This window comes from Panthera onca, chromosome C2 (assembly GCF_046562875.1).
Source record: "Panthera onca isolate mPanOnc1 chromosome C2, mPanOnc1 haplotype 2, whole genome shotgun sequence".
NCBI lineage: Eukaryota > Metazoa > Chordata > Mammalia > Carnivora > Felidae > Panthera > Panthera onca.
The window spans coordinates 98,596,167-98,618,481 of record NC_138347.1 but is presented as its reverse complement, the minus strand read 5'-3'; the positions used below and the strand labels follow the sequence as shown (position 1 = coordinate 98,618,481).

Below are 22,315 nucleotides of genomic sequence, written 5' to 3'. Positions count from 1 at the left end.
GTGCAGCTCCTTGGCAGGCAGCACTGTTAGTTAACATAGTTAGCACTCTGGAATTGTCTATGACTTTTGTCATGTGTTTAAGCTGATTAGCCCCCTGGGTGACTTTGGCTTTCCAGGCAGCATTTCTTTTGACAGCTTGCTGAGGGTACAGATGTCTGGACAGCAGATAAAGTTCTTAACCCTTATTTCTCATTTGGTTTCTGCTCAACTATTTTAACAGCGCCTGTGGACTTATAAACAGAAGGCAATGGTTTAAAATGTTTTAAGATGTTCACTTACGGGCTAACAACTATCCGCTACGGCAAATCTGCATCAGTAGAGGCACAGTAAAATGTGACTTCCTTCACACTTGAACTTCTTTCACAGGCTAAACTCCAGAGTTCTACCTCTGCAATCTCAAATTGACTCCAGCCTTTTTTTTTTTTTTTTTTTTGACTCCAGCCTTTTTAATCCTCATTGCCACTACCGTTTCTCCCAGCCCTATTACTTATGCCTGATAACAGAACTAGGCTACTGAGTTCTTCACGATACGAGCTCATCTTCAGGTTTGTATTCTATTGTTTCCCTGGAAATGATCAATGCTCCTTCCGAACTACAATATTTTCCTGGTTATGCCCACTGCATTCCAGGCTGTGCTTCTGTTCATGATTAATTCACCTCATATTTTTATATAATTTATTGTTCAAAAATCAATGTTTTACCATAGCTACCCATTTGTAAAATATCTATATCCTCATAATCTTACCAACTTTAATATATCAAGTCCTAGTTCTGTTTTTCAAATGCCTTAAAAATTTCATATAAAATATATATATATTTTATATATTTTTTCACCATCAAATTAGTTGTACACACTGCTAATGAAATTCATCTTCCAGAAGGACAAATCTTGATCGGCTATAAAATAAAATTCTAACCCAAATTCACTTAGGCTGTAATCACTGTAATTAACCCGTTATTTCCATAATACTTGTGGTGGCTCTGTTTTTCTACTTGAACTATGACTGATATAAATCCAAAGTTTAATAGCACAAATTCTTCAACTATTTCTCTTGTATTTATCTATTAGAAAAAGCAATCCATTTGCGTACACAAAGAAAATGGGTAGTATTGCTCAGTGTTTCACTGTAAGAGCAAAAATTAGAAAACACAGGACTATCTACCAATTAATGAAGTGGTTAAATGCATTATGAAACATTCTTATGTCATGGAATACGATGCAGCAATTAAAAATGTCTATATCTGCCAGTTGTAGTCACCAACATAGAAAATGTATCAATATATACAAGAAGTGAAAAATAACAAATTGCAAAAACTGCATACTACGTTCTATAACACTTAATAGAGATAAATGCATTGAAAAAAGTCTGGGAGATTTTGCCATGAACTGTTACTTCTTGAGAAGGATGTATATTTGAATAATGGGATTAAAAGGGACTTTTTCTTTTTTACTCAACTTACCTTTGTATTGTTTGAATTATTGAAAAGAGAATGTATCCAAATATTATGTACTTATTTAAAACAATATACACAATGACAAAAATCTGGCCTCAGGGTGGATTGCTTAATGGAGACCTGATGTTTATTTATCTATTAGATTATTTACGTTTGCTTATTTTTTACTTCACAACCACAACAGAGAAAACAGGTTATTACAGCTGGCTAGAATGTTAATGTAATAGAAAGATATCCTCAAGCAGCACTGGTCAAATCCTGTATATGGTATAATCCTCAATTTTGGGTGCCACATTTCATGAGGGAAATTCATAACCAATGGAACTCTGGAGTAATCAATGCGATGGTTCATCTTACGTGTCAATTTGACTAAGCTAAGGGATACCCAAGTAGCTGGTAAGGCATTTCTGAGTGTGTCTGTAAGGGTATTTCTGGAAGAGATTAGCATTTGAATTAGTAGACAAAGAAGAGCCCCACCCCCCACCTCGCAATGCGGCTGGGCTTTATCCTATCTGTTGAGGGTATGAACAGAACGAAAAATATCAGAGGAAGGGCAAATTGGCTCTCTGCTTAAGCTAGGACATATGTCTTCTCCAACTTGCAGATGTCAGCACTCCTGCTTTTCGGGCCTTTGGCCTCAGACACGGACTTATACCCTTGGTTCTCAGGACTGAATTTGGCCTGGAACTCCAACACCAGCTTTCCTGGACCTCTATCTTGCAGACAGCATATGGAGGGACTTCTCAGCCTCCATAATTGCATGAGTCAATCCCTCATAATATACATCTTTCTGTACATCTCTTTCTATATACCTTACTATTTCTCCTAATAGTCACTGCAATAGACTATAACTAATACAGTCAGGAGCTAGAATCCACATGATATTAAAAACCTTAAATGTGGAGAATATTTACAACGAACAAGAGAAGGTTCTATCATTTAGGAAGACATTAGCTGAAAAGCTGGAAAGCACCATAAACTTCTCATGTGACGAGAGTACATGGTAAGCACTTTCAGGATGAATTACTTCATCTATGATTTTTCTTTCATTGTTGTAAAATGACCCCAAGAATCATGTGCTCTTATGGAAATATTAAAGGCCAGGAAGAAGAAAGGGAGGGGTCATTTTTCCTGCATCATTGACTAAGTGTCATCAATCAGAACCTCTACCTGTCTACAGTCAGCCACATGGAAAGAAGGCACATGGTGATAATATACAAACTAAAAATTTCTAAAACCTACTCAACTCTAAGACTTTAGACTCTCCAAATATCTCCACAAATTTACTAATCCACAAAAGAGAAGCCACCACCATCCACACTGTTGGAGAAATAGAATAACCCTATTTTGGAAGAACCAAAATCCAAAACCTGAAGTCAGGTTATCTAGTTAGTTGTTTGTTTGTTTGTTTGTTTGTTTCAAATAGCAGGTATATGCAGTTATGGAATCAAAATATTTTATCTATATATTAAACCACTTGTAATAACAGTGATGTTATTCTCAAGGTAAAAAAAAAATGTGTATGCTTTACAAATGTCATTTAGAAATCAGAAAATTAGTAAGTCATTACTTCCCATGTATGAAAAACCAATCTAAATGTACTATTATTAAAGCCTAAGGATATTATTATACCCTAAGATACAAGTGTTCCCTCATGGGAACATTTTTTAATTACTATTTTAGATTCTCATCTTTACAATTCAGTACCTTTTTCCCAGCTTCTATTATTTTTCCATGTACCCAGCCAATTCCTTTCTGTCACCATTATCTACTAGGCTTCCTCACTATGTGGAACTCATCATTATTTCCAATTCACATCCCCTGAGAAGATGGATTTAGGAGTTAGACAGTGATTCTACCATAGTAATTTATAAAGGTCTTCTTAGAATTGGTCCATTTTACATGTGCTAATGACCAGCCCACTGAGTTTGACATTATCCACTATTATTAAACCTGCAGAGATACTTCACAGGGTTTCAGCCTTAATAACGACAAAAAGGCAGATGGAAGGACCTATTTATAAAACCTCAACATCTAGTTTATTTACTAAGCAGTAAGTACTGACCATTACAATGATTCACTCCCCTTCACTCTACCAAACTCCCAAGGCTATTTAATAGGTTCTTCGGTATTTGCTTATTAATTTTAAATCCAAGCATTAGATTTATGCTGCATCATTACCACCTCTTAAATCTTAAAGGCTTGATTTATATCTTTTTATCTTCTCTATTGACATAGGCCTTATCCATCAGCTGTAAATTGTCATTCAATTTCAAATACATTCTCTATGAAGTTTGACCAGCTTTCATCTAAAAAGAGACACATCTTTCCCTCAGACATTGACAATAATCAACAGCTAGCCAACGACAAGAGGCTTGACTTCAATGGAGTTTCTAAATGATATATGGAGAATATGTTGAGATGAAAACCATTCCTTTGAGATCTAATTTGAGGTCCTGCTAACAAAATGTGATTCATATCATAATTTTAATTATATTTTTAAATTTAAATGAATTTTATTCATTTAATTTATTCATAAGACCTCATCCAAAAGTCTCTATCACTGAATGCATCTTTGTTCTTGAGTTTTCATTATTAAATCAAGATTGGGTTCAGGGCATGCAATGAATTCTGATACCAGCTACCCAGTATTAGGCCAATTTCACAGGCTAGGGGCACAATCCTCCATAAGACTGCCATTACTTCAGATACCAGCTGCAGGTTTGGGAGTCCCCAGGCCATCTTCACTTACGACCTGCAGGCTAAAAATTCAGGGTTCTCATCATCCCCTCAGATTTGATAATTCACTAGAAAGACTCACAGAACTCAGCAAAGCACTCTACTTACTATTATAGTTTTATTATTGCAAAAAGATAGAAATCAAAACAAGCCAAAGGGAAAGAGATATAGTGTGAGGTATGAGAGGGCTCTCAAAATGAAGCTTTCACGGTCCCCAGAGATGCATTTCCTGCCTAGCACAAAGATACGTGATAATATGCAGAGTACTATCAACCAGGAAAGCTCACCTGAGCCTCAGTGTCTATGGTTTTTATTGGAGTTTGATTATGTAGACATAATTGATTGAATCAATGGCCACTTGGCAGAACTCAATCTCCAGCAGGCTGACAGCACATGACTCAAAGCTTCAACTCTCCAAGTACGTGTTTGGTCTTTCCTGATGGCCAGCACTCATCTTGAGTCATCTAGTCAACATGAACAAGGCGTTCACCATGAGTCATCTCATTAGCATAAACTACCAGGTATAGTTCAAGAAGCACACCATGAATAACAAAGACAGCCCTATCACTTAGGAAATTCCAAGAACTTAGAAGCCATCCCCCAAGAACTGGGAACACAGTCCAACAAAATTCTCTATTCCTAGGACTTATAGGTTACTTTCCAGGAACCAGGGACAAAGGCTAACCAAATCCTTTATCACAAAGAATGGGGGTGGGGGGGAGGGAGGGAGATTTTGTTATGTTCATAGTTGTCTATTTCATATGAAATTCAAAATTTCTTAAATCCAGAGAAAACTCAGCACAGTACACCAAAAACAATAGAATAGACTTGATGTTCAACACTGACCACTTTGTTCTCTTCTACCACCTATCTTTCAATAGCCAGTGCCTCAGTGGGGAAAATGAATGTTAAAGGGAGGCTGTGTCCAACATGCAACTATCAGTTAGTTGAAAAGCCAGCAAGGCACAATTTCAGCCCACCACATATCAAACCACAAAAAATTTCTTTCTACTGACTTAGTCAACCTAGCACTTTTCAGGACTTATGCTTTGATGTACATGAAGGTTTTTCCTATTGTAACAATAGACTAATGTTTTTATCTCATTGTACGATAGATTTCCACTTTTTTTCCCTTAGTTTTGGTTTTTATTTAATGTATTTTCTTTTTAATTTATGTAAACCTTTGAAGCACGCCTATTCCAAATAGAACAGCCCCTTTCTCCTGACAGAATCGTCCCCCCAAAAAAACACCATCAAAATTACTAGGAAAAAATAATACTCCAAATAAACTACGTAACTTCCAAAAAATATACCTACCACTATTTTTTTCAAGAATATTATGGAGCTGTGATTTTTGCATACAGTTTTGTTCCCTAAAAGTGCACCCTACATTTTGGAGAATGCTTTCAATAAAGCTAAGAACCAGATACCGAAAACCCTGGAGATTATTTAGCCAGAAGCTCTTGGTAGCTGAGCTGGGTGAATTAGCAAGTGTTTCTACAATTTCAGGGATAAAGACAAAGCCAACAAATAATGTATGTGCTTTTTCCGTGGAATATCCATATTTTGCAATCAACCAAAGAACTTGGAGGTTAATCTAACTCCAAAATTAAACCATCTATAAAAAGGATTAAGAGTGAAATTAAGTATGTTACATGAGCTTTTCCACTGAAATGTAATCACTTAATTAAGGGAGGTAGTTCAAAAATCTGCATGCTTTTTTTCTTCTTGAAAACGAAGCCCAAATCTTAACAGAGTCAGCAAGACAAAGACTCTTATCTGAGGGACTGAGACCCACACCACCACCATCTCCTCCTCCACACACACAGACCTCTATCAGGCAAATGCATTAATATGCTTCCTTAATTGCCATCTTATATTCATCACGAAGGACTCGTCAGTTATTCGAATTTACAATGTCACTTTCAAGACGGATAAGGTAATGTTCTTACTGAATTCTTCGCATAAAGTCAATTCTAAATAAAGTCATATATGTTTAGGTCAAATCTCAAATTGGAATAAATCCTCCAAATTTTCCTTTGAGGGTGATTACTCTCATTACCTACCACCAATAGATCTATAATCTATTTTTGACTTAGAATGTTTTTGCTGGTTTTTTCATCCTAAAGTCCAAGAGTATAATGAATGTTATGGTGATTTGTAAAAGCAAATAGAATACTATAGTTGTTTAATAAACCACAAAAATCAACTAAGTATGGTCAACATCATTACAATTATAGAACCAAATATCTTCCAGGTGTAGAAAACTCATCATTCACAATGCACAGTGGGTAAAGTGATTTTGCCTTTCAAAACAGACACATTTCATTCAGCATATGAAATTTAAGTTGGCAATTCTTACGTAAGTTGGGAGAATTTTAATTTGTATTCAAAAATGAGTGGCACTTGCAAACAAGCTGGTATATTGAAGTTGTGTACATCATAACTGTCTTTTATTGTCAGGAATGCACTTCTTGAGAATTACCCAGAGTAATGTGTAACAATTACTTTTATATTAGGTCTTGATCAATTGTACAGCATATTTTCTCAAAATTATCAGTCATAAAGAAAAGCCTTCAGCAATGATAGCCTAAAAATAGTTTACTGCAGTCACATTTACCCAATTCATTTATGTTTTTCATTCCTCTATATTCAGATGGTTTTTTTGCCCTCATTTTCTACATTGTCTCTAAAGCAATATACCTGCACATTCTTGATGTTTTACTCAATTTTTGTAACACAAAGTTTTCAATACTGAACACAGATAGGTAATTATCTAAAAGATATCTTTGCATTTATTTGCCAAAAGTCATTTTTCAGAAGTGCTTTGTTGTTGCAAATGATAGCTTATTGGAATACTATTTCCTCTTAATTAAAGAGCAGCCTGATTCCTGTGAGACTTTATGATAAGCAGAAGTAAAATAAGACTATCTAAAACCTTTCTCAGCCACACTGGTGGAAATATACTTAAAACTATGAAAGATCAAAAATTGTGATGGAGCACCTAGGTGGCTAAGTCAGTTAAGCATCCGACTTTGGCTCAGGTCGTGATCTCACAGTTTGGGAGTTCAAGCCCCAGGTCAGGCTCTGTGTTGACAGCTCGGAGCCTGGAGCCTGAAACCTGCTTCGGATGCTGTGTCTCTTCTGCCCCTTCTGTGCTCACGCTCTGTCTCTCCCTCTTTCAAAAATAAATAAACATTAAAAAAATGTTTTTTAAATTGTGCCCAGGGATGGAGGTATCAGTTTTGTGGAGCTAAAATTTATACAATGGTGTGGGTGGGGGGCATGAGGCAGGGGAGGCTCTATAAAAATAATTACAAATACAAGATTAGGCCAAGGAAGAAGTCAGTGAGGGACTGTAGAGCTTAGTATTCATTAGCTTCATGACAAACTCACTCTATTCACTAAAAACATATCTCTATACTTATTTTTAAACTGGTAAAATCACTAAATCTACATTAAATCTTCTATCACATTTCTACAGATTGAGAATTAAGAATTAAAATCAATTCCAATATGGAAAATAGGCCAAGTGGCTGCCAGAGATAAATGTTATGCTGATAAATAAAGCTATATTATGAAAAAAAAAATTGCTAAGCATGGAGATAAAACCTGATCATTATAAAATTCTAACCGTCACCTCCCCCTCTGCAATCCTTATGAGAGTGAAGACCAAACGGCAATTTTTCTTCGTTTTGTTGGCTGTTGTTTTTGCTTTGTTTTAAATCCAGCCAAAAAAATTAAAATCCACCAGCTCTTCCAAGTGTCAATAAATCTATGATCATACAGTGAAATCTGAGGTTATACAAACTTTGAAGGTGAAAGAAAATAAAGGTCATTTTTTGGAGCTAAACTTAAAGTCAAATTAGGATTCTACCTCTTACTCCATTACCTGAGGATATAATTTAATTTTCCTAAGATTGAGTTTGTTCATCTGTAGCAGGTGGGCCATAACCCCTACCTGAAAGTAATGTTGTAACAATTAGAGTCGCTATATGTGAAATTTTTAACATGTGGGAGATTACATAAATAGCAGTTTCTAACACTAAACTGTCAGCAGTAGTATCTTCTAAATTGTCTATAGGGAGTTTTGCTTAAAAAATACATTTGTTAAAAATTGTGGATGTGGTGGGTCACCTGGGTGGCTCAGTCGGTTAAGCGTCCGACTTCGGCCCAGGTCATGATCTCACGGTTCATGAGTTCCAGCCCCGCTTCGGGCTCTGTGCTGACAGCTCGAAGACTGGAGCCTGCTTCGGATTCTGTGTCCCTTTCTCTCTGCCCCTCCCCAGCTCATGCTTGCACTCTGTCTCTGTAAAAAATAAATAAACTTAAAAGAAAAAATTGGGAGGGGCACCTGGGTGGCTCAGTCGGTTAAGCAGCTGACTTCGGCTCAGGTCATGATCTCATGCTCCGTGAGTTCGAGCCCCGCGTCGGGCTCTGTGCTGACAGCTCAGAGCCTGGAGCCTGTTTCAGATTCTGTGTCTCCCTCTCTCTGACCCTCCCCCGTTCATGCTCTGTCTCTCTCTGTCTCAAAAATAAATAAACGTTAGAAAAAAAATTAAATAAAATAAAATAAAAATTGGGGACGTGAAGCAGATAGCAGAGAAAACAAAGGGAAAGAGAAATATACAAAGGGAGCTAAAGAGGAGGAGAGAATGGGGAAAAAAACATGGCACAAAACTTGCAAGAATAAAGGGGCTCAGTATAAAATTTCTGCTGGTGGAATCTAATGACCAATGTCTAACGATTTACATCAAATTATGTTTTGCCTCTGTTGCATACCTCCTGCCCCCTCCTCAGGCTTCAAGACTGACCAATGTGATTTTTACTGTGGTCACATTGAAGGAAATGAAAGAAAGGAGCATCAAAAAGAGGTGTGGTACATCTTTCCATTTACATAAGTCTTCTTTTGGTTGCTTTCATTAATGTTTTGTATATGAATCCTAAACGTTCTTGTTAAATTCGTATCAAATTACTTTTTATGGCTTTTAAGAATTTCAAATTCCAGTTGTTCATTGCAGTTAACTTTTGTATATTGAGAGTGTATCCTGTGACCTTGCTAAACTCCCCTATTAGTTTCAGAGAGTTTTTGTAGATTCTTCGGGATTATCAGCATACACAACCACACTATCTGTGAATAAAGGTGGTTTTATTTTTTCTTTCCAAAAAAAAAATTTATACATATATATATGTGTGTGTGTATAGTGTGTGTGTGTATATATATATTTATGCACAACTGACCGATGCAACTTGACCAGATATAACTCGCTCTTACCCTTATTGTTACAGATGAAGTGTTTCGGGCTATGATTTTGCCCAGGATTCAAACCTGTCAGTTTGGCTAGACAGCTTAATCCAAAAATCACATTCAAGTGAAAGTTGGAATCCTACTCAAACATTTTGCCACACCCTAGAAGAAACCAGAGAAACTTGTGATTTCTGTTTAAAACACAGAAAGCTGGGAAGCACGTTGCTTCACCATTACAACCAAAACAACCACAAATGCCAGGCAATCAACAAATTCAAAACTTTCTTGAACCCATGAGAGAGATAAGGTCTCAGAGCCAATCACTGACCTGAAAAGTAAGGAGAAAAGCAGTCTCCAAGACGAAAAAGGATACAAGAACTTGCATACCCAGGGGGAGAATCTGCCTGTTGCCACAGGACAATAGGCCAAATTCAGGTAAAATTTTTAATCCATTTCTAAATTCCAAGTGAGGACAGGAATGAGAATACAGAATCCCTGGGAACCACAGACACAAGCTGCATTCACAACTCCTCACCCATTCTTCAAAAACCCTACCCGAGCTCCACAGAAAAAGACTGGGTCAGGACATGAGGCCCAAGAGAACCTCCATTCCCGTCCAAGTGGCAGAGAGGTAAACAGCTGTGGCAAAGCACAAAGCCCTGCCCACACGCTTCTCATCTACCCCTCCCACAGAAAAAAAGGCTTACGCATCTGGGGTTAGGGCAGCAAAAGATTGTTGCCTTTCAAGTACTTTAAAGAACTACAGCTGGGGGAAGGGAACAGAAAAATAATTTACACCTGGAGCTGCCTGCTGAGGACCACACCATTAGCTGTCTCAGCAGGGTTGTTGTTACTTCTTATCTTTTTTGTTTGTTTTTTGTATATATCCACAAGGTAATCTTAAGTTTTTTATGAGAAAATAAGTGAATTGAATTAGCTAAAAGAATTTTGGAAAAGGAGAACCAAGTTTGAGGTTCACAGTAACTGATATCTACAAACAAAGCAGTAGCCAAGACAGTTCAGGGCTGGAGAAAGGATAGACCCGGCAGCCCAATGGGACTGGATGGAGGGTTCAGAAAATGAAACACACCGGCACATATACAGGGGATCCTTGCCCAATATGGAGGGGAGGAGGTGGGTGTGGGAGTTAGGGGTGCCAATCCCCAGGTAGTGGAAAATCCACCTATTACTTTTTTTTTTTATTTATTTTACAGATAGAAAGTGAGTGTGAGCAGGGTAGAAGGGCAGAGGGAAAGAGAGACAGAATCTTAAGCAGGTTCCATGCTCACCAAGGAGCCTACGAGGGGCTAGATCCCATGACTCTGGGATCATGACCTGAGCCAAAATCAGGAGTCCGACGCTCAACTGACTGAGCCACCAAGGCATCCCTCCACTTATAACTTCTGAGTTATAGGCATCCCTCCAAGTATAACATCCCTCCACCTATAACTCCCCAAAGCTTACCTACAAATAGCCTAATGTTGATGAGGAAGCCTTACCAACAACATAAAACAGTCTAGTGGCACACATTTTGTATGTTATATGTATTAAATGCTCTATTCTTACAATAAAGCTAGAGAAAAAAATGTTGAGAAAATATATTTACAGTACTCTGCTGTAAAAAATACTCATATAGGCAGGGTGCCTGGGGATCCCCAAGATCTATCACTTGCTTCAAAAGTGTTTAGAATGGAGGAATGCCCCTTCTTGCAATTTCTTTTCCCGTTGCAACCTTGGAAGCCATTGTCTCAGCCACCCTCTGCTTCCGGGACCAACCAACACGGTTTTGTTTTCTTTAGCTTAGCTTCTAATGCCAATCAACCATAAACTCCCAGATTCCTCAGAATTATTCCTGTCAGGTGGAAGCTGCCGTCAACCACTTGATCAACATGCATCTGCAGGCCTCTACACTTACCTTTCTCTGAGCTTCTATTTCCACCAGGACGATGACGTGGCTCTGGAAGGCATGGCACACTTCTGCGGGTTGCCAAAGCGCAAGGGCTCCCAGCGTCTCTGGAAGATGCAAAACCAGCGCGGCGGCAGCACCCTCTTCCAGGACGTGCAGAGCCATCCCAGGGTGAGGGGAGTAAAACTGGACACTTCAGAAGCTGCCTCGGCGCTGGGGAAAGACCTGAAGTGGACCCTTTTTTTTTTTTTTTTTTAATTTTTTTTTCAACGTTTATTTATTTTTGGGTCAGAGAGAGACACAGCATGAACGGGGGAGGGACAGAGAGAGAGGGAGACACAGAATCGGAAACAGGCTCCAGGCTCTGAGCCATCAGCCCAGAGCCTGACGCGGGGCTCGAACTCACGGACCGTGAGATCGTGACCTGGCTGAAGTCGGACGCTTAACCGACTGCGCCACCCAGGCGCCCCTGAAGTGGACCCTTTTGTATCTGCTTGCCGTAGGCTCTGCCTGCGCCGTATGAGTTCCTAGAGAACCACTTCCGGGAGGAACAGGTGAAACTCACCAGGAAGATGGCGACCACGTGACGAATTCTGCAGGCTGGCCGCCAGGCTAGGCTGGGCAAGTTAGGCTCACTCTCAAGCGTGAGTAGGAGCCTCCAGAACCCAGAGTCTGTTGAGAATCCCCTCAGGCATCCCCCTGATATCAGGACTGCTGCCTGAATCTCTCCCTTCAGCTACTAGGCCGCTGTTTAACCACCTTGGAGTCTTCTTAAAAGCTGTGGACCAACTGGAAACAATAAAGCTTTTTGCAGGGCTGAGTGGGGGGATCTGACTACACGTGAATGCGCGCAAGTTCAAACCCATATTGTTCAAAGCTCAACTGCATGTTCAATTGATTTTCAGTAAACATGCAAGGAGATTCAATGAATAAAGAATAGTCTTTCCAACAAATGGTGCTAGAAAAATTGGATATCCATAAGCAAAACAATAAGGAACCTTCACTCATGCATCTTGCCTTATATAAAAATTAAATGCAACTTGATCATAAAAATGATCCATTAAAGAACAGATTGATAGATTGGACTTCATCAAAACTTAAAACATCAGCTTTTCAAAAGACAAGGTTAAATAGTGAAAAGACAAGCCATAAAGTAGAGGAAGTATTTGCAAGCCATTGATAGAGGGCTTATATCCAAATTATATTAAGAACTCTCAAAAGCAAATAAGAATAGAATTATAAGAAATGGGTAAAAGACTTGAAAAGGAATTTTACCAAAAAATGTAGAAGGATGTAAAACAAGCACATCATCTAAATGATACTTAATATCATTAGGAAATAGGGAAGTACAAATTAAAAACAAAATGAGATACCACTATCCTTGTGATGGTTCAACTAAAAAAAATAAGAAGTGCTGGTGAGGGGGCAGACCCACTAGAACTCTCATAGATTTCTGGTCAGATAATAGTATACCACTTTCGAAAGCATTTTTTTAGTTTCTTATGAAACTAAACATATATTTGCCATATGACCAGGAAATCTTACTCCTTGGTATATATTTACCCAAGTGAAATGAAAACCTGTCTTCACACAAAAACCTATAAATAAGGGGGTAGGAAGGCAGAAGTGTCAAAAGGGCACCAGTTACATTTCAAACAGCCAGGTCCAGGTAACTCCCAGGGCCCTGAGATCCCTCTGCCTATCCAGAGACACCCAGTGACCTGGCCTGGGCAAAGCTCTTCTACCTCCACAGGCAGCACCAGCAGGAACTAGCAGGAGTCCCAGTGGCAACTGGCAAATCAAGAATCCAAAACAACATGGCAAGGATCTAAGGATGACACTGTCTTTGGAAACACAGCCCACAATAGGCCAAGACCTGCATGCTAAACCTAATACAGTAAGTGCTTGCTAAAATAAAAGATTCAAATAGGACCCAGAATCATTGCAAATATACTGGCCGTCCTACTATACAATAGTTTAGCAAAACATTACCATTAGGGGAAACACAAGATCTCTTTGTATTATTTCGTACCGTGCACGCAAACAATATTATCTCGATTACAATATACATGACAAAAGGGGCATTTGGGTGGCTTAGTCGATTCAGTATCTGACTCTTGATTTCTGCTCAGGTCATGATCTCAAGGTTCATGAGTTCAAGCCCAATGCCGGGCTTTGTGCTGAAAGTGTAGAGCCTGCTTGGGATTCTCTCTCTCCCTCTCTCTCTGCCAATCCCCTGCTCATGACTCTCTCTCTCTTTCTCTTTCTCAAAATAAATAAATAAACATTTAAAAAACATACACAAAAAAAGAAAACTTATACATAAATGCTTATGTAGCAACTTTATTTGTGATTGTCCCAAACTGGAACCAACCCATATATCCCTCCACTGGGAAGCAGATAAAATAATGGTGGTACATTTACATAACAGGAAACCAATCAGCAGTAAGAAAGAACTACTGATACATACAACAGTCTTTTTAAATCTCAAAAGCATTATGCTTAGTGAAATAAGCCAGAGTCAAAAAGATACATATTCTGTAATTCCACTTATGTTACATTCTCTCAGAGGCAAAATATGGGGGAATAAAAACCAAGGCTGGGGATCCGGTAGTTAGTAGTTAACTATCAGGGGTAAGTTGAATTTTGGAGGATGGAACTTTTTCAATATTTTGTTCTATATCTGGGTTGTGATTGTGGTTTCATGACTGTATGTTTTGGTTTTTTTCAAAAGCATACAATTTTAGAGGCTGGAACTTTTTCAATATTTTGTTTTATATCTAGATTTTGGTTATGGTTTCATGACCATATGCTGTTTACAAAAAACACTCAGAACTGTACAACAAAAGGATGAAATAAAAAACTTAAAAAAAAGGGTAAATTTTACAGGATGTAAATTTTACCTTAAATAAAGAAAATGGGAAAAAAAGAAAAAACACATTAGTTTGACCCCTGAATATTCAAGACGGATTATGACTATAAAAAGTGAGTGGTGCTGGGTGGCTCAGTCTGTTAAGTGTCCAACTCTTGGTTTCAGCTCAGGTCATGATCTCATGTTCATGAGTTCAAGACCCATGTTGGTCTCTGCACTGGCATTGCGGAGCTTACTTGGGACTCTCTCTCTCTCTTCCTCTCTTTCTGTCTCTGTTCCTCCCCACCCCCCTTGTGCGCTCTCTTTCTCAAAATAAATAAACTTAAAAAATTTTTAAATTAAAAACAGTGAGCCTATTATATAACCCATAAAAGTATTAAAACTGCAATTAAAGCATTTTTTAAAATCATCCATAGTCCTGCCATCCCAAGATGTCACATTCTTTTATGTAGTGTCTATGTACACATTTTAAACAGAAACATATCCATAATCATTTTACATTTGTACATTATTCCATTTAACTAAAGTATAACTGACTTAACCTTTCCTTATTAATGGACATTTGGACCACATTATAATGTTTTAGCATGATAAGCAAAACTCCATTCAACATCTTGATATACATACTCATTTTTTCTTTTGATTTTTTTCACTTGGGCTAAATTTCAATGCATGGAATTACAGCAAGGAGCACTTAATTTTTCTTCACCAGTTTGATCATTTTTCCAAAAAGATTTTTGCTTATTTTCCACCCCGATAACAGAAATTAGTGCAATTTTATAATATCTCATATCCACTAATATATATGTTATATATGTAAAATTTTCAACTTAATATATGTAAAATGCGGTATTTTGCTTTAATTTCCATTGTTCATTTGTATCACTGATTACATTATTTCAAAGGTTTGTTTCAAATTTCAAATCCATGTGAGACATAGTTTATCCGTATCCTCTGTGCATATATACTTTTAATATATATGAACATAGCAATTTTGCCATGGATAAGTGGTATTTTCCTAAATGTTCCTTCCAGATTCATGAAAAATTATACAGGAATCTCTAAGTAAAAGGAAGCCAGGGACCATTGGTTTCATGGTGGCCACCATATGCTAATACTAGATGCTTAAAACTATCTGTTGGAAGGAGAGGAAGGAAAGAAGGGAAAGGAACTTACTCCCTCTATAAAGAGCCATTATAAACAAGGAGTAATCATCTTAACAGGGAGGTTCATGAGAAGTCTCTCTGTCTTTTTCTTCTCGGAATTAGGACACTTTGCCATACTTTTTCCCTTTTAAAACTTTTGCTTATTCAATTTTAAAATATACGTTTATTTCTAAGGTGAAGGTGAAGTATCATCTGTTAACTGGAATACTGGATTTCTCTTCAGGAAGATGTGACAACTCTCAATGTACTTGGTTTTGAGGGTTTCGATTGTTTATTTTGCAGAAAGGAAACAGTGCTTAAAATAGGCGAGGTTTTGCTATTATAAACCCAAACGGCCGTTTTGTTTTGATTTGTTTTTTAAACTTCCCCTCTCCTGTCATCTTACTGTGTGTGACACCAATCTTAGTCAAATGAGGTATTTTTGTTTGTCAAGTGAGATGGCAAATGTAACAGGTACATTTCTGACAGAATAGCGGGAATAGTATTAAATCTATCTTTGACAAGGAGTAGCGACATCACAGACTGGTGGTTCCATATGAGAATTGTCCTACACAAAATCATCCTAACCCACCCCCTGCAGAATAGCTCATGAGATACTGGTGGTCCATCTGGAGCCCTCAGAGCCAATTCTACTAATGCAGGAGGATGGTGTGTACGTGAGTGCATGGCTGGGATAATCCTGGGTCACGATCATTGGTGATGAACAGTGAAGGTTTTCAGAGAGGCCAGAATCAAAAAACGCCTCCCTTTTCACGATGACACAGAGCTCTGTATGCCATTGTCACACTAAATCCCCACATACTACATGTGCAGTAACTTAATAAAATGAAAGCAAACACTATTTGGAAGATTAGCTATAAGTCACACAGAATTTGGCAGCTCCAATTTGCATTTGAATAATAAACTGTAATAAGCCCACCACATACCAAGTTTGCAGCAGACTAATAGTGGAAAATATATACTTAAGGATATTGCAATCCAGGTGACAAAGGATACAAATGAATGTTGGAGTTGGGCGTAAAACTGTCCCATGTTTTATTTGTCGATATTTATGAAAATGTGTAACTGGTTCACGATTTCCATTTCCTGCACTGAATTACACAACAGGAACTTATCAGAGAAACCAATTAATATCGACAGTATATTCCACTGTCACAATAACTGGTGGAACGGCTCAAAATAGCAAGTAGCCCTCTTGAATCTCAGGGATCTCCAGAACGACATACTTTCCAAAGTTAACCTCAAAGGTAAAGGAGAAAACAAATTGGGATTACAGGAAAGCAATCACAATAGAGAAAAAAAAATCTGAGATTAAAGGCAATGTGGCTAAAGTCTGTGGGATCAATGGTACTACCTTTAAAGAAGTTACTTGGAGGGAAAGTATGGGGAAGAGATGCAGGGATTTTTTTTTTTGACATAAGTAGTGGATATTGGGAAAGATTTAGTTCATTCATGCACAGATTCATTTATTAAAACATTCATTGAATAGCTGCTGCTTCTGAGCCCTCTGGTAAGATCCTGAGATACAAAGATAAATACTATAAAAGATACATTTTGAAAAGATCTTACAAGTCAGTGGGAAAGACGATGTGTAGAGAGATGTTGTAAAATATGAAAGCCCTATAATAGAATTATGTACAAGGAAAACGTTTATAAGACTTTAAGACGGGCACCACACTCTTCTGGTTGGCTGTGCTACCTAAACTAAACCTTAAGGATGAACACATTTTGTAAACGTGATCATTTTGTTACTAGCATTGGGAAAACAATTCACAGTGTATTTATAAACGTTCTTTATTTTAGCCCTGAGAGTCAATCACACATTTAATATTTGTGACAAAAACTGTTAAGAGCACAAACATTTCCTCTTCCGTGGGCTGACTCTGAAGACCTGAACTTCGATTGACCTTTCACTGACACAATCACTTTCCTTTGTTCATTTACTGCCCAGCTGTTTGAATTGGAAGACCTGAATAAACAAGTCTGATTCTTCACCTTGGACCAGGTTAGAGCCTCCAGATAACAAGGCTCTAGTGGGAAAGGCAAAGCATGCATGCTTCATGTTCTCAGGATTGTAAGGTCAGGGCTGGTGATTTTTGGCAACCTCCCCCCAAAAAGAGTGTTAAGGAACTCGTTGAAATTATAAAGGACAAAATAAGAACTTTTTGGACAAAGGCTACCAGTGATTTTCACACTTTATTCTCTCAACCTTATAAAGATTATTGGTACTTTTTTGGGTTGAGAGATGTATTAAAGCAATGGTCGTGAAGTTGAAAATTACTACAATTGGAGAAATCACGACATATTCAAGAAGGCCTCTTTTTCAATTATTTTTGGTATAGGGTATTGTGTGATATGCAAGTGTCAAGTTGTGAATCCAATTAAATTGCCAAAAATCCTGGCAAGACAAAGTCCCTGTCTCAGATTACTTAATTCCAGAAGACTGAAAGTCATAGAAAAGGCTGAGGTTTTAGAAGAGAAAACAGATTCCTGTGCAGCAACTTGAGAAAATTTCTGTCTACATGTTGGCATCTAGACAGTCTTCCTTATACTCGCCTAGTTAATATGAAAATATATGTCTCCCAAACCAATGAATGTCAATAAGGAATGTATCCTACTCTTCAGAGGTTTCAAAAATAAAACATTTTTAAAAATAAAAATTACCCAGGACACCTGGGTGGCTCAGTCAGTTAAGCATCCGACTCTTGGTTTCCGCTCAGGTCATGATCTCACAGTTTGTGGGTCCGAGCCCTGCCTTAGGGATCCACGCTGCCAGCACAGAGCCTGCTTGGGATTCTCTCTCTCCCCCTTTCTCTGCCCTTCCCCACTAGAGCTCTCTATATCAAAATTTAAAAAATAAATAAATAAACTAAAAAAATATAGATACACTCTTATGTGGATCCTGAGAAACTTAACAGAAACCCATGGGGGAGGGGAAGGAAAAAAAAAAAAGAGGTTAAAGTGGGAGAGAGCCAAAGCATAAGAGACTCTTAAAAACTAAGAACAAATGAAGGTTGATGGGGGGTAGGAGGGAGGAGAGGGTGGGTGATGGGTATTGAAGAGGGCACCTTTTGGGATGAGCACTGGGTGTTGTATGGAAACCAATTTGACAATAAATTTCATATATTGAAAAAATATATATAGAGAGAGATAAAAATCACCCATTACTTCACCACAAATTTGAAGTATACTAACAAGTGAATTCCAAACACACACACATGCACACATGCACTGAATCACCCTGAATTACACATCTCACAGCAACAACTATAAATAGGTGCAAATATTTCCAGAATATTGTCCATTTTATACAGGTATGCACTTGAAAAAAATGGACTTTATAAAGCATAGGTCTAAATAGGTCCATCTAGACCTACCTTACTTTCTGGTTATGTACTTTACTTTGAAATCCTTTAATGATAAACAATTTTTTTTAGTCTATTTTTTTTTTTTATCACAAACAAGAGTCTAACATTTTATCACAAACAAGAGTCTATTGCCATTTCACGTACAAACTTCTGGAGATCACATGTATAATGTCTAGGTAATATAGAGAAAAGATCATAGTCTTTAGAGTCATAAAACATTTTATTTCAATTAGTTATATCATTTGCAATTTAAACAATTTTGGCCAAGTAGAACCAAACTTTCATCAATAGATAGGTGGCAATAATAATCCCTTTACAGGACTGTGAAGATGGGATGAGATAAAACATACAAAATCTATTTTTTTGAAACAAAATACTAAATTTATTCAAAATGGATGAAATAGAATAATTTCAGCTATGGTTTCCATTCCATCAAAACCTATTAAAACCTTCCAAAATTTTCATAATTCAGTCCTAGAAATTCTTGGAGCTGTGAGAATTTCCTGTTAGAAATGTGACCTCTACGAAAGCTCCCAGGAAATTTCAGAAAAATATAATCTTCTGTTTTAAAAGTTGATTGATTTGCCAAATGATACAGCCAAGTTTGCTTCTCTAAATGCTTCTGATAAGGTCGGGTGCGCATGGCAGACTCTAGCTATATCTTCATAGGATGCTCCTTACTCCAACGCAAGAGTAGCTTCATTTATCATTTCACCAGCACCTGACCCGAGAATATGTGTTCCCCGTACCCTGTCCATGGATTTCTCTCCCAGAGTCTTCACCAGGCTGTCTGTGTCGGCATTGGTCTTTGCCCTGCTGTTGGCAGCAAAGGGGAACTTCCCAACTTTGTACTCTATACCCTCTTCTTTCAACTGCTCTTCTGATTTTCCAACCCAAGCAACTTCGGGGTGCATGTAAATCACAGATGGGACACAATTGTAGTCAATGTGCACAGCACCACCAGCCACTCCTTCAACACAGATAATGCCTCCATCCTCCACTTTGTGAGCCAGCATTGGACCAGCAACCACATCGCCAATAGCATAGATATTTGGAATTTTAGTCTGGAATCTGGTATTGACTGGAATTCTACCTCCAGGCTTTAGTTCAATTCCAAACTCTTCTAGTCCCAAATTCTTAGTAAAGGGTCTTCGGTCAATGCAAACCAAGAGCACATCACACGTGATAACTTCAGTTTTACCACCAGAAGCACCTTCAATAGAAACATCATTTTTTCCATCTGATACCTTGGTAGCACCAGTAACTTTTGTATTCAATTTAAATTTAAATCCTTGTTTTTGAAGGATGCTTTGAAAGTTTTTAGATATTTCCATATCAATTTTAACTCCACCAACATGACCTAAAAACTCAACTGCTGTCCCCAAGTCTTTGCCAAACTGAACCCAATTCTACACCTATTACTCCTGCACCAATGACAACCATCTATTCTGGAACTTATTTTTTAAAGATAAAGCACCTGTAGATGACACTATTGTATCTTCATCAATCGTGATTCCAGGAATAGGAGTAACTTCTGAACCTGTAGTTATAAGAATGTTCTTGGTATCGATAACTTGAGTGCTGCCGTTGGCTTTTGTAGCGGTGACCTGATTTTTGACCATTATCTTTCCATATCCATTTATGTGAACAACCTTATTCTGTTTGAATAAGTGGGCAATTCCACCAGTTAAAGCTTTTACCACTGTACTCTTCTGCTTGATCATCTTCTCTAAATTCAAGTGAACTTCAGACATTTCAAATCCCCTAGATGCAAAATCTTTTCCATTGGTCATATGGTAATAATGACAGTTATTTAATAAAGACTTACAAGGAATACAACCAACGTTCAAGCACGTTACACCAAGTGTTAAAAACTGACAACCTTCTTTGGATATGTGAGACTTGGAGTATAACTGTCTCTGGATAGCATGTTAGGTGAATGTAAAGGTAAATGCCAACTATTTGAGGTACTTATTCCTTTATGTTAACCATTCTTATATTGCTATAGCATGTGTTTCAGATGCTAGGCCCTGGCCAGTCTCCTGGAAATGTTTTTAGCTCTTGCTGAGTTTGTCACCTGGTACTCATATTCGGACTAAATATAATTTCAGGTCCCATTCTCTGCACTTTATCCAGACACAGTTATCAGGGCTTTCTTTTCAGACATGAAAGTGTTTTGGCTATCTATTGCTGTGTAATAAAGCACCTCGAGGATAAATGGTCTAAAACAATAACAATTTTATCTTTGATATTTCTGTGGGCTTGCTGTGCTCAGCTGGGTGATTGTTTCTGTGTCATGAAACATGGGCTGGGCTATAGTCATCTGCGGGCTTGGTTAGGCTGGACCACCTGAGATGGTTGATCACATGACTGGCAGTAGAGGCGGGATCCCAGCAAAAACAAGTAGCCCATATGGCCTATCAACCAGAGCACCCTCACATGGGCTCTACCTGGGTGCTCACAGTGTGGTGTCCAGCGTCTAAGAAATGTTTCAAGAGTGTCATTTCAAGGTAGTCTTCATAAATCTAGGCCTGTAACTGGCACAGCATCTATTCTGCCATATTCTATTAATTAAGGAACTCAGTGGCCAGCTCAGAATGGGCAATCAAGTCAACCTGTCAATGGAAAGAGTGACAAAGAATTTGTGGCCATTTTTAATCCACCATGCACGGATATATAATAGCCAGATTGCAAAAATATATCATTAAAGTCCCAGATAGTGGTTGTTATGTAAAGTCATTGGCTTTTAGGTGGGTGTTTTTCCTCTTTTGTACATTTGTCTTTGGATTCTGCCTGAAATTGTGTAATCTTAGGATGGATTAAATCAGAGTAGATTTCCCTCTACTCCAGGACACTTTGATGACTCTTTATCCTCTTAGATCTATTTCTCCTGTCTAACACAGCATTATTTTCCTAATGAGAAAAGAAAACTGTTAGGAATAAAGTTTATCAATATCATTGAATGTAAATTCATTATTAACTCTTAGATTAATCATCCAAATTGACTTGGACCCTATCAATAAGAGACTGATGTTGGCCACTCTGCTTTAGAGTAACTATGGACCTAAGGCTTCCTTCCCATTTGAAATAATATGTACAATCCAAAAAAAAAAAAAAATCACTGAATGTTCTTCATAACTTGGAAACCTATGCCAAACTAATTCCTTACCAAATATTTTACAAAGAAATTTAAGATCCATGGCTCTTCAAATGCATACATGTAATCTGCATCAGTTCTAATCAAACTGAAATTTGATAAAACAAATTTTCTTCCTGGTAGATGTAGTAATTCTTATATTGCAGAGTCACACCATCTGTTGTAACAACATCATTTTGGGGATTTCTTGGAGAACATATTTACAAAATCACCCTATATGCTATTAAAATGGAAGCCACAATGGTAGAATTTAAATGCATCAAATTTGATGTTTATCATTGCCTAAAGAAAGCCTCAAGCCATCTCTATCTGCCAAAGAAACTAAAGCAGTGGTTTCTAATATAAATTAATCAAGAGCTGTCACAGAGTCTACACCATCTGTCATCACATAACCCCAAGTCTTC

The 22,315-nt window shown here is 37.8% G+C and overlaps 1 pseudogene; it reads right to left on the bottom strand.

The window, feature by feature from the left end:
- Nucleotides 1-19,269: 19,269 nt before the first annotated feature.
- Nucleotides 19,270-20,603, bottom strand: LOC132682728 (dihydrolipoyl dehydrogenase, mitochondrial pseudogene; annotated as a pseudogene).
- Between the last annotated feature and the right edge of the window lie 1,712 nt (nt 20,604-22,315).